Source organism: Bactrocera neohumeralis, unplaced genomic scaffold (genome assembly GCF_024586455.1).
Source record: "Bactrocera neohumeralis isolate Rockhampton unplaced genomic scaffold, APGP_CSIRO_Bneo_wtdbg2-racon-allhic-juicebox.fasta_v2 cluster10, whole genome shotgun sequence".
NCBI classification, from domain to species: domain Eukaryota; kingdom Metazoa; phylum Arthropoda; class Insecta; order Diptera; family Tephritidae; genus Bactrocera; species Bactrocera neohumeralis.
In genome coordinates, this window is record NW_026089623.1 from 1,210,372 (window position 1) to 1,224,118 (window position 13,747).

The window sequence follows — 13,747 nt, forward strand, 5'->3', positions numbered from 1 at the left end:
ATATTTACTGTTTAAGATGTGGCAAGGCTCGTTTTCCTCATAATGGTAGACAATCTAACCTTTTCCACGATAAGTGTGCTAAGTGATTTTTAAATTAATAAATTTAGGTAAAATATAGCAAAATAAAAGTGAAATGTAAGCTTATTTCAAAGCTTAGAGTGTGAATTTAAATATACAAAGTAAAAAATGTGAAAAAAATTTTGTGAAACATATAGAAATAACATGTTTTCTTAGTGCAAATTTTTGAACTTTTAATCGTGAATATTTTAAAAAATATTAGTAATTTTTACATTATTTTTGGATATTCCTCCTCTGGAGAAGCTCCCCTATCCGTACATACCCAATTTATACGGAAATTCGGTTTTTTTACCCCTACGCCAAAGTAATCGGAATCGTGCCCCCATTTGGTTGCTAAGGATTCGTTAAGTTGTTGGCGACGTCAACTAACGGGAAGTCCAAGAAACGTTCGTAGTTTCGACGGGGTTGGACACCACCCAGCGACAGGTTGAGAACCTTGCTGAGGTAAGTTACTCTCGCCCAGCCTAGATGCTTTAGCAAAAGCATGTTGATTCCATCAGCTCCAATGGATTTGGATAATTTTTTTGCCTTGCTGATGATATTCTGAACTTTCTCAACAGTCAAAGTAAGTGGTACGCAGTCTTTTGACATTTTTTGCAGCCGTCAGGAACCACATCGTTTGGTATTGTCTAATAGCTCACGCACTTCTTCGGCTCCGAAGAGGCATGGCCACTGAATTGAGGTTCAACTCGGTCATCATGCTTTTTCAGATTAGACAAAGCCTTAAGGGGGTATTCTACTCTAGAAGCATGAATTTCAGGTAATTTTTAAAATGTCGTAAAAAAAGGCAATTAATATTTTTACTATCCATTTTTTATGGTGTTTTTATTGATATCTTAAGAATACAGAAAAAAAATTTTACAAAAAAATATTAAAAATTAAAATAATTAGAGGGGGAGAGACAGGTGTAAAAAAATGGCGCATCCTGGTGACATTGATCCTGACTCTCCTGGTGGTCTGAAAAAAAAATCAAAAGAATTTCTTAATCAGTTTTTTTGAAAAATGGCGACTGTCTGAAAATAAAAATAATATTTTACGCTTTTTTTTGAAATTCCTGAATTTTTTTAAAATATTAAAAACAAAAATTTTGACATGATGCTTATAGGAACAATAAAGGATTATATAAAGAAGGTTTACACAAAATTTCAAGTAAATCGGTTGTATAGAACTTGAGTAATGCCGGTACCGTGTGGAAAAAAGTAGTTTCGAGAAAAACGCGTTTAAAAAATTTGATACGGTCGAACCGGGCTAGGTACTGCTCACTAAAGTAATTGTAGCTCTTAAAATAATTTAAATTTTTAAAAATCCTTTGGAGGATATGTTCTTAAGGGTCTAAACTTTAAATATATGAAAAAAATTCGAATTTTTCAAAATTCTAGAGTAGAATACCCCCTTAACAGTAGACCAAAGTCTACTCACACCGGTGGAGAGGTTTCAGGACATCAAGTGCTCTATCCATTTCTTCCGCTTCTGTTGATTTACCAATCTCCGAGTCTCCAAATTGAGATCCCTTATTCGAGGATCACAGGAATCGGCATGGCGTAAGGTGTCGCGCTCCTTAGCTAAAACAGCTGCTTCGGCTGGGAAATTAGGGTAGAATTCCGCAATTCTTCCAGACGGGATGAAGCAAGCGGTAGCTTCTCCGATCACCTTGCCGAATCGACGTTCTCCAACGGTTACTTCCGTACGAATGGGTAAAGCGGAGAAGGCGTTTTCAGTAAATTCTGTGAAGCCGATCCAGTTAGCTTTGTTAAAGTAAATAAAGATAAGGTTGTCCACAGAAACAAAATCGGGAGGTTTCTCGATCGAGATAATTAGGGCAGATGATCTGGGGCAAGAGTTAGCATAGCTATTTATCAGACTACCGCTAGCGATGGTAATTAGTCCTATCACACAATCCATCGTAGACTGTTTTTTCGGGAAAGATATGAAATTGCATGCAATCATGCAATTCCGAAAGCAAGTTCGGAATTCGTAGAGTGGCACATTGGAATTTTTGTACGACAAGTTTTTGCTAGCGGAGAAATAAATTAAAAAAAGAAAAATGTAAGTTTTTATTGAATTCAAACATATTTGTTACCAGTAAAATAATCTTTATTGCGATTTCCGCAGGTCTAAGGTAATTACCACCAATATGGACTAATGGTTGAGCTGTTACAGCAGAAACCAGAAATGGCGCAGGATTTTACCAAGTGTCCTAAAGAAGAAGGGACAGCTTTTTGGAATATGTTGGTTCGCCTATCAAGTATATTTCCAGCTGGAAGAAGGTAATATAATAAAGTTGTAGTTTTTATTGTTGTAACAGGATAATTTAAATCTTGTTTGACTTATTTTTTTATGAGGTATGGCCTACTACTGGAAGGCCTACATAAAAGGAAAATAGGTCGAAAATAAAAAGGAGCAGTCAGCTACTGGTGGCAACAGAGATAGGCATGGGCTTACCGATGGCAGCCGACGTTGGCAATGAGACAGAGGCCGACGTATCAGTACCATCAGTGACCTGTAGTCCAGCACTTCCTAGACGTACTCCTAGGCCCCCGGACACATGTACAGTTGAATTAATATAAGAACAAATTTCAATTCAAAAAGTATTTCGAAAAAAGGTTCTGGATAAGTTGGACAATCTTTCATCTGGCGTTGACTAGGCAGAGCTATGGAAAAGCAAAACGATTCGAAAAGTGGAGAATTCGATAGTGGCTAAGAATCCCATAAAAAATACTTTTTTAAATACTTAATGAAAACTATAAATATTTTGTGTTAATCAGGGGTGTTGTGGAATTTGATAGTTGTCGCAATCAGAATTGAAACCGATCAAAAAAAGCAAGAGGTGTCATGAATTCAGACATTATTGGTTTGATATTCGCAACAGAATTTGTATCGGTTTTGGGTGTCACGGAAACCAATTTTATAGGTTTTGCTGTCAGAAACAAAGCAAGAAGATAATCGCACACATATTTGAAATGCAAGTTAAGCAATCAAGTTATTTTATTGTTACCAATTAATTTATCTTTATTTCTATAGGAGAAAACATAAGAATAAAACACGTAATGTTTTAATTATTGAGTTTTGAAAAAAAATGCGGGTATTTAAGGGGGGAGACTGCTTTAGAGGCTTAAAAAATCGATTTTTTGAGGTTTTTTTGGAAGGGAAAGAAATAATTGATTAAAGCGAAATTTCTAGGATTTATAATTATATATTTAAACATCATCCGAAAATGTTTTGGGTACGAATTCTTTGATATTCTGCTTTAGGGAAGCAATTGTTCGATGCATTTCGCATGTGCATTTGTCCGACGGCGGGCAGTATGCAGGTTGCAATTTCTATCGGAAACAAAAAAGATATTCAAATTTGTTAATAACTTATGTTCAAGTTAAACTAGGAAAATTTCAAAAACAATTGAAAGATTTTTAAAAATTTTTAAAACTTCAAAAAAGTGACCAAACAAATTTTACTTCATGTTGTTTAAACATATGTTCAAACTTAACTTTTCTTAGGTTTTTTTAGTTTAAATAGAAGATAATTTAATCGCGCGTCAAAGTCTTCGCTCTCTGCCCATACATTTAAGCAAAAAAAATTTAATTTTTTTGAAGATTCTAAAGCAGTTTCCTCCCTTAAAGAAGATTTACAAAACGTAATAAACATAACTTAACACCCAAATGCGTCTTTATTCATTCGATATACATATGTTATCTCCTAAACCCTTTCTTTGATTCGGAACTGATTAAAAAATTTAATAGGATTGCTTCCAAATGTATTCATTTGCAAGTTTTGTCACATTAGTAAACAACTGGTTCGAATATTGGTTTTGCGTATGTTCGAAAAGACGAAAATCCAATCAGATTCTGTGTCACCATTGATAATCATAATTCTGACAGCTAAGCAATTCTGTCTTGGATTCCACAACACCCCTGAATATTTATTTAGGAAATTATATTCGTGTAAGTGTTGCACATATAGAATCTTTGATTTGTGAAGCTGCATCATTATAAGAGAAAAAATTGCATAATTTTCTGTAAAAATATTGGCTCCGAATTATTTTCTAAAATTTCATCATTTACGCGATAGTGAATACAAACGTTGTGTAACGCTGCCGCAACATTAACGATTTGAGATGCTTTCCATGGCTCGTAGTGAAGCTCACGAGCCCCTAGAAAAATTTTGGGAATTTTTGTAACATATACATATGTACATATTTATGTTTGTATAATACCTAAAAGCCACGTGTTCGTTCACCGTCAAGGTACTTTTTCTCATAATAAATATAGTTTAAAAAAAAACTAAAAAACACGCTTTTCAAGCATAGTAAACTAAAAAGTGAAAAATAATTCTTTGTATAAACTAACAATAATATGAAGGAAAAATTCCTGCATTACTGTGAAAATATCGTGGAATGCTCGATATATGAAAAAGCAGCAATTATTATTCAAAATTTTCATTATATTTTCAGTATAACATATTATATTGAAACAAGCGCCGCAGGCGAAAATTTGGAATAAAAAATCGCGCGATTTTTTATTCCAAATTTTCGTTATATGGACGTATTTTGTTAATACTTTCAACCTTCGATCCGAAACGAGTCCTATGTAAAGTAACCCAAATGTATATAAGACCTACCATTTTGATTCGTTGGGTTATTACTGTCTGTTTGACAGTTCATATTCAGTAATTTTGCTTACATTTCAAAGAACGGTATAACACGTAATTGAAAGCTGTTTTATTTACTAAATTGTATATAAAATTGCAACTTAAAATTCATAATTTATCATTAATTCAATTAAATATATTTCAAAGAATGTGTGTGTGTTAAATTGGTTAAATTTTTTGCAAGCAGTGCAACAAAAACCTCAAAAGAAGAGAGCCATTATTTGAGCAAATGTAAAAAGGTGCGTTTTTTGCTTACTTATATCTAAAAAACAAATTAACATTTAACAATAAATTTACATTTAAACCAAAGTTTAATTCATTGGCTATCCGTGCTATATAAATTTAAAAAAATCCGTGCACGCATTTAAGAGGAATAAGCAATGAAAATGTGATACTAAAGTAAACCCAACCCAATAAGAATTTTTGGGCATTTTAAATTAAAACACCCAACATTTATTACGATTGCAAATTATTATATATTGGACTTTTGATATATGACGAAACTAATTAAATTCTTTTTATGATTTTATGGTATATTTAAACAACTGACTTTTGATCCTTCAGTACTTAATAAGGTGAATTAAGCCTGTTAGTTTTCAATTATTAAATGTTTTTAATGATTTGTAATTGAAAATTTATTCTATTATGCATCAAATTACAAAACGTTTTATGAAATATATTTAAATTTCGCATTTCCTTTGATTTTCATTGTTTTAAATTTTTATTAGCGATCTTGAACAGCGGCAACAAATTCCTCCGTTCACATATATTTTTGGTATAATTTCAATCTGGCCGTTCCAGTCATTCCAATTACAAAACGTCAAAACCTACCCAATCCAGTCAACTGTCAAAGTTCGGTAGGTGACACATTTCCAGTTACAGGAGAGTTGGGGATCTCTTTATCTCTGACATGTAGTATTGGTTAAGTAAAAAAAATTACGGGGCATCTCGACAGGATAAAACCTATGTCTTACTAACTGTATTGTCGTGCCTATTGCCTGTGGAGACTCCACATTGCTTATAGCTTACAATATATGGCAAACTAATTAGTCTGCCATATATCGTAAGCTATAAGCTGTCACTTCAGCAGTTTGACAGCGCAGTTTTCATTTCTATGAAAATTTCGAAGAGGCAACATATCCCATTTACACTTATGTCGACGGCATTTTCATTTCGGTAATATGAAAATTAGAAGAGCGAGTATTAAGACGGGTGTATTATATTATAAAAATAAAGTACATTTTCAATATAACATTTTATCAAAAAATTATTATTTAGTTTAATATTGTTAATTTACAGAAAATTATGCAAATTGGGTTGGGAATGAGCGAAGTCTTAAATTTAATTAACTTATACAAGCATAAATCAAAATATTATTGCTCATTTTAAATTTATTATTTTAATTGCTATATAAAATTTATGCCGCAATTATTATATAGTAGTTCAAAAATATGAATTCTTATTTTTCCCAGAAATACATTTGTGAAAAAAAGGATCTTTCTCCTTTCTTTATTTTTCAGTTTTAGGAGTTCAAGAGCTTATCTTTATCTGGAGAGTCTACTTTATTAACATGGAAATCGTGGAATCTTATACTAAAGCCGACCCAAACATTGGAAATAATATCGGTTAACTAACACTTCTTTCACGGGCGAAATTAAAGGTTTGTATTTCTATATTACCCTTTAGCAGGTGGATTATCTTGCCCTTGCAAGATTGCGCGATGATACAAAATGCAAAGTCCTATACCTAAATATGCAAGGGCATGAGAGCCCTCATCCCAGAATCTAGATATACATATGTATGTACATATATCTGACCAGCTGATTCGGACGATTAATATTATAATGAGTATTGCGAATGAATACATAAATAAACAAAACAAATTGCAAAAGATTAACGAATTCATTTTTAAAAAGCCACACACTTCTGAAAAACAAAAACTTGTTAATTTAATGCTTGAAGAAGCCGCTTCTAATATACTACAACTTTGGTTGGTAATTGTTTCTTTACTCTTTAAGCTTTAAAAAATCAAACATTTGAACTTTTTAGTCGACGATAGCTACTGGAAAACTATGGATGAATTGGATGAAAATTTACAGTTATCTTATCTTATCACTCGCCTTCTGCTTTTGATTTGGCTGCTGCCTTTTCGTTTTAGGCGATGGTGCACTTAATCCATTTATATTTATTAAAAACTGTAAAAAATCTTTATAATTTCAATATCCTCAACAATTTAACGGCGAAATATGTCTTTATGTAGTATGACAACTGGCACAGTTTTGCAATAATTTGTTTGCGTGCCATTGCACGAAAATTAACAAGAGTTCTGATCTAACATATTTTACAGCCAATGCAATTATTTCTCGGCGTGTGTTTTGTTGTTTTGCCATTGCACAAATGGGAAAACTCTAAAAGGTTTTGCAAGAGCAAAAGAATCCCCCTAGTATGATATCGTTTTACAGATTTTACATGGATGAAAATTCAAGTTTTGGGTCGAAAATTAAATTTTTCTACTAAAACATGTTTTTATGTCGGTCCGAACATATGTATATATAATTTAACTTCTGTATCTTCAAAAAGTATTTTTTGCGTAAATGCAATATGCAAATTGTGTAAAGTATAAAATTTATGAATGCATGAGAACTGTTTTTCATGCCCATGAGCTATCAAAATTAGCATGAGTTTTTTGCATGCATTGATTGAAAATGTTCGAAATGGAAGTTTCGCCCATGAAGTAATTTACATATATTAAAATATAGTATATTTCTCGGTGAATCGTCTGCCTATCAACTCACTCTTGTGTTCTGTCCCAATTTAATGCCTATATATCGCTGTCTACTTAATTCTGGCAATTTATTTTGTTTCAATATCGGTGTTCCTCAAAATATTTTATTTTCATTTAACTTTAGTTTTTTATTATTGTTTATTTATATTATCAATGGGGCAATGCGCAGGGCATTCCTAAACGTCAATTAAAAGTATTGCATACTTTGGTAAGGCTGGGTTGTAATCAATAATGATAGAATACAAAACTACGCCAACCGCCACCTTTTTTTGTTTCCGAAGGCGGAATCTTTTTCACATTTCACCGCGGCCGCGCTTAAAAAAATAACCCTGGTCGAGCCAGTACTCAGGGTGACGGAAGTACTTTTGTGTAGTACTTCTTTTTGCGTTGGCGCCCTGGTCAAGACAATTTTGTTACGTGATATTATTATTTAATATTGCTTAAATGTTTATTACATTTAAATAAGAAAATATCCATATGCATGGAAAAATTGTTTATACTCATTTTAATTTGAAATAATGGGTTGTCAAAAAAGTCTTGAGGTACTTTTATTGATTTTTTTTATTTTTTTCGACCAATTCAGCGATTTTATCGCAATTTTCGACGACAGGCCTTCCGGAGCGTGGCGCATCTTCGACCACCTCTACACCAGAACGAAAACGTTGAAACCATCTTTGTGCGGTGGAAATGGAAACTGTATCGGGTCCATAAACTGCACAAATTTTATTGGCGGCTTGAGATGCATTTCTGCCTTTATCGTAGTAGTACTGTAAAATATGCCGTATTTTCTCTTTATTTTGCTGCATGTTTGCGACGCTAGAACTCACGAACGACTTAAAAGAAACGATCAATCAATAAAACACGTTTTTGCGCGTGAAATGAGCTTTCCAAAAAGGTATAGCATACCCGATGCGACGAATAAAACTAAAACTACGCGCAAGACTTTTTTGACAACCAATATAAGTATTTGGACACATGTTTTTATTAGAACTAAGATTGCTAAATAAATAAATATCATATGTATTTGCCTACTATCATATGGCAGCACTCCATTTCCTCATAATTTTAGCACATAAATGATGCTCACTACGAGTGTAAAAAGTGATTTTTAAAATATAGATTTCTTGCTTATAAGACCTGCAAAATGTTTAAATTGTGAATTTGTTTAAATATTTATGAATTTGAATTGGAAAATGAATTTAAAGTGAAAAATGTGCATAAAGTGTGTTGTAGTGAAATAGCTTGTTGAATTGTTCGAATTTTCTGAATTTTTTAACTTTGAAATCGAATATCTCGTAAACTAAGCGTTTGCGTTACCTATAACCCTATATATTTTTTAATCCTCTTTCCAATGATACTTCAGATTGTGCCCTATATAAGACTTGCGAAACAGTACGCCTAAGTACTAAACCCTAGTGGAAAGGACCTGCGGGACCGCCGCTTGGCCAGCTTGGCACGTCTCGTGGCTCTAACCTTTATGCTACGTACCTATTCAGATACTTTCTAAAACATCCGTGTCCTGTTAGAAACTGCGTCATGTAAAAGTCTATCTCGCCGTGCTTTCGTTCCACCCATGCTTGTACATTTCCGATTAATCGGTGTGTCCATCTTTCCTTTCCTGCTGTGCCATTCCTGTAAGCTGACTTTTCTTCCCTCTTTACGCTCTGCTATCGTCAGCTTTCTGCCTATAATTTTGCTTTTGTCATAGATCCGCTTCAGTTCTCAAGCCCTTCTATCTAGCGGAATTAGCCCAGATATAATGCTAGCCACTTTAGCTCTTATGGCACTTAACCGAAACACTGATTTTGTCATTCTTGCATATATTTTTGCATTAATGCTGGTCCCATACAGCCGTGGAATATATTAAAATTGATTAGCTAACCTTGGCCAAAAGTGCTCTTGTGCTTTGTTTTAGTCCTCTTATGTTGGCTATAATTCTGTATAATGCGGCATTTAAACGGTCCGCTTTTTCGCACACTTTCTCAATTTGAACATCTTAGCTGTGCAGCTATATCATAGGCAGCGGGAGGCGTAGTAATCCCTCATACAGGGCATTCCATAAGAGTGGACCCAATACGGAATCTTGTGGCACATCGCCAGTTACAGTATACTCTTTTGGTCTTTCATCCGTGCCATAGAAAAGCAGCCATTCGGACAAATAGCTATGTATGATGCTCAGCATGTAGGTTGGTATTTTTTTGCTCTTATAATGCACGCAGTATGTGGGGCTTACAACCCGAATTAAATGCGATTTTTAAAACGAGCGTTATAATTGCGCAGTATTCTTTCTTGCCGTACATTCTATCTCCTATGGTATTTTCCACAATACCTTACCTGTGAGCTTCTTAATTTCGTCAACGGTTGAGCGTTTTTCACGGAAGTAGAATTGGTTGCAGGTGACTTCCTAGTCGAACGCAGATAATACACTTCAGCATTTTGCCCATTGTGTCGTTACATCGTTTTGCAAACATAAGGTATCTGCAGTGTACGTCGCGGCTGTCAATTTAAATAAATTTCCAGAATTAATTTGTGTGATCAACTGAAACTGCTGCTTTAGTGTTTGTTTTAAAAAGGCTTTGCATACTGCGTTTAATTGGTTGACCGTTTAACTTATATAAATTATGAACTCATCACTATATCTTCTTCTTCTTTACTGACGTGGAAAGCGCTTACGCGGTTATAGCCGAGTTAACAACAGCGCGCCTGTCGTTTCTTCCTTTCGCAAGGTAGCGCCAATTGGAGATTCCAAGCGAAGCCAGGTCCTTCTCCACCTTGTCCTTCCAACGGAGTGGGGGTCTTTCTCTTCCTCTGCTTCCGCGAACACTTTCATGGCTGGAGTGTTTTTGTCCATTCGGACGACATGACCAAGACAGCGTAGCCGCTGTCTTTTAATTCTGAATTATGCAAATGTCGTGGTATATCTCATACAGCTCATCGCTCCATTGAATGCGATATTCACCGTTGCCAGCGCGCAACGAACCATAAATCTTTCGCAGAACTTTTCTCTCGAAAACTCGCAACGTCGATTCATCATATGTTGTCATCGTCCATGCCTCGGGACCATATAGCAGGACGGGAATAATGAGTGACTTATAGAGTTTGGTTTTTGTTCGTCGAAAGAGGACTTTATTTCTCAATTGTCTACTTAGTCCGATGTAACACCTGTTCGCAAGAGATATCCTGCGTTGGTTTCGAGGCTGGCGCTGTTCTTGGTGTTGATGCTGGTTCCTAAATAGACGAAATTATCTACAACTTCAAAGTTATGACTGACGAGTGCGACGAGTATTTGATTGATGACAGGAGATATTTCGTCTTGCCCTCGTTCACTACCAGACGCATTTGCTTCGCTGCCTTATCCATTCTAGAGGAAGCAAAACTAACGGCGCAGTTGTTAAGACGAAAGATGTCAATATCATTGGCATACACTCTTATAGAAGATTATACCTGCTCGATTAAGGTCTGCTGCTCGAATTATTTTCTCCAGCAGTAGATTGAGCAAGTCGCATGATAGGGAATCGTCTTGTCTGAAACCTCGTTTCGTATCGAACAGCTTGGAGAGGTCTTTCTCGATCCTAAAGGAGCTTTTGGTATTGCTCAACGTCAGTTTACACAGCCGTATTAGTTTTGCGGGGATACCAAATTCAGACATCGCGGCATAGAGGCAGTTCCTTTTCGTGCTGTCGAAAGCAGCTTTGAAATCGACGAAGAGGTGGTGTGTGCCGATTCTCCTTTCACGGGTCTTTTCCAAGATTTGGCGCATGGTGAATATCTGGTCGGTTGTTGATTTTCCAGGTCTAAGGCCACACTGATAAGGTCCAATCAGTTTGTTGACAGTGGGCTTTAATTTTTCACACAATACGCTCGATAAAGCTTTATATGCGATGTTTAGGAGACTTATCCCACAGTAGATAGCGCAAATTGTGGGGTCTCCTTTTTATGGATTGGGCATAGCACACTTAAATTCCAATCGTTGGGCATGCTTTCGTCCGACCATATTTTACAAAGAAGCTGATGCATGCTCCTTATCAGTTCTTCGCCGCCGTGTTTGAATAGCTCGGCCGGCAATCCGTCGGCCCCTGCCGCTTTGTTGTTCTTCAGGCGGGCAATTGCTATTCGAACTTCTTCATGGTCGGGTAATGGTACGTCTGCTCCATCGTCATCGATTGGGGAATCGGGTTCTCCTTCTCCTGGTGTTGTGCGTTCACTGCCATTCAGCAGGCTGGAGAAGTGTTCCCTCCATAATTTAAGTATACTCTGGGCATCAGTGACTAGATCACCTTTGGGGGTTCTACAAGAGTATGCTCCGGTCTTGAAACCTTCTGTAAGCCGCCGCATTTTTTCGTAGAATTTTCGAGCATTACCCCTGTCGGCCAACTTATCAAGTTATTCTTACTCACGCATTTCGGCCTCTTTCTTTTTCTGTCTACAAATGCGTCTCGCTTCCCTCTTCAACTCTCGGTATCTATCCCATCCCGCACGTGTTGCGGTCGATCGTAACGTTGCGAGGTAGGCAGTCTGTTTACTATTCGCGTCGGTACGGAACTCCTCGTCGTACCAGCTGTTTCCGAAAACCAATGGTTTCGGTTGCAGATGTACACAAGCAGTTTGAAATGCCGTCCCACAGTTCCCTTATACCGAGTTGTTGACGAGTGCTCTCAGAGAGCAGGAGTGCAAGCCGAGTAAAAAAGCGTTCGGCTGTCTGTTGTGATTGCAGGTTCTCGACGTCGAACCTTTCTTATGTTTGTTAACGTACGCTTTTTGCTGCACAGAGGCGGGTGCGAATCTTGGCTGCAACAAGACAGTGGTCCGAGTTAATGTTAGGACCTAGGAGCGTAAGCACGTCTAGAACTCTAGAGACGTGTCTTCCGTCTATCACAACATGATCGATCTGGTTGATGGCTTTTCGATCCGGTGACAGCCAGGTAGCTTGATGTATTTTCTTGTGCTGGCTAGTACTACAGATAACCATATTTCGGGCCCCGGCGAAGTCGATCAGTCTCAACCCATTTGGGGATGTTTCGTCGTGGTGGCTGAATTTACCGACCGTAGTGCCAAAGAAACCTTCTTTGCTCACCCTGGCGTTAAAGTCGCCAAGAACGATTTTGACATCGGGGCGGGGGCAGCTCTCATAAGTGCGCTCCAAGCGCTCATAGAAGGCATCTTTGGTCACATCGTCCTTCTCTTCCGTTGGGGCGTGGGCGCAAATGAGCGATATGTTGAAGAACCTCGCTTTGATGTGGATTGTGGCTAGACGTTCACTCACCGGAGTAAATGGTAGTACTCGGCGACAGAGTCTCTCTCCCACCACAAATCCCACACCAAACGCTCCTTTATATGACCCCTGTAGTAAATGACACAAGGATCTACTCGTCTCTGTCCTTGTCCCGTCCATCGCATTTCTTGGACGGCGGTGGTGTCAGCCTTTATTTTCACGACCATCAACCAGCTGGGTAGCGGCACCTTCCCAATTAAGGGACCGGACTTTCCAGGTGCATGCCCTCAATTCGTAGTCCTTATTTCGTTTCTCATTGTCGTCATCAAAAGGGGGGTCTCTCATCCGAGGCTGAATGTTACTTTTCATTCGGGGCATTTTTTTACGTGGCGGGTACTAAAGTCAGCGCTCATCCCTGTGTAGGGGATATTTCGCCTTCTCACTTTAGCTCGCCTTCAAACGAATTTTCTTAGGCTACCCAGAGGGTACTTGGTCAAAGACCGGAAGTCGTGAGCTCCTTGAGTCATATGTAAAAGAATCATTTCTGGCCACTCCCAAGTGAATGGCGATCAGACAACTTTCCTCACTTGCGTGAACTTCTACACATGACTCCATCGTCTAATTTACTGAAATATTTTTGATTTATTCGTTACATTTTTAAAATGAGCTCTGGCTCAAAAGAACTTAGCCAACTCAGTTGCTAAAGGTTCTAAAAACGATTCCTGACGAAAAAAGTCCATGTACACCTGCAGAAGCTACACTCTCGATGCAGGGTGCTACAATACATTGTCATTGCTGAGAGTGACGTTCTAATAACAACTCTGAATTGGCATTAGAAATCAAAAGGGAAAATCTTGACAATTTTTGGATACGCCTCCAAGCTTCTTATGAGGCAATAGTAGAATCCGATGACTCAGATCTACCAGAAAATGTTAAGTCCTCGGCTTACGCAAAATATGAAAACCGCTCACAACAGTTTGAAGATACAATAACAATGATATTTGAGCAGTTAAAATGAATTAAAGCAA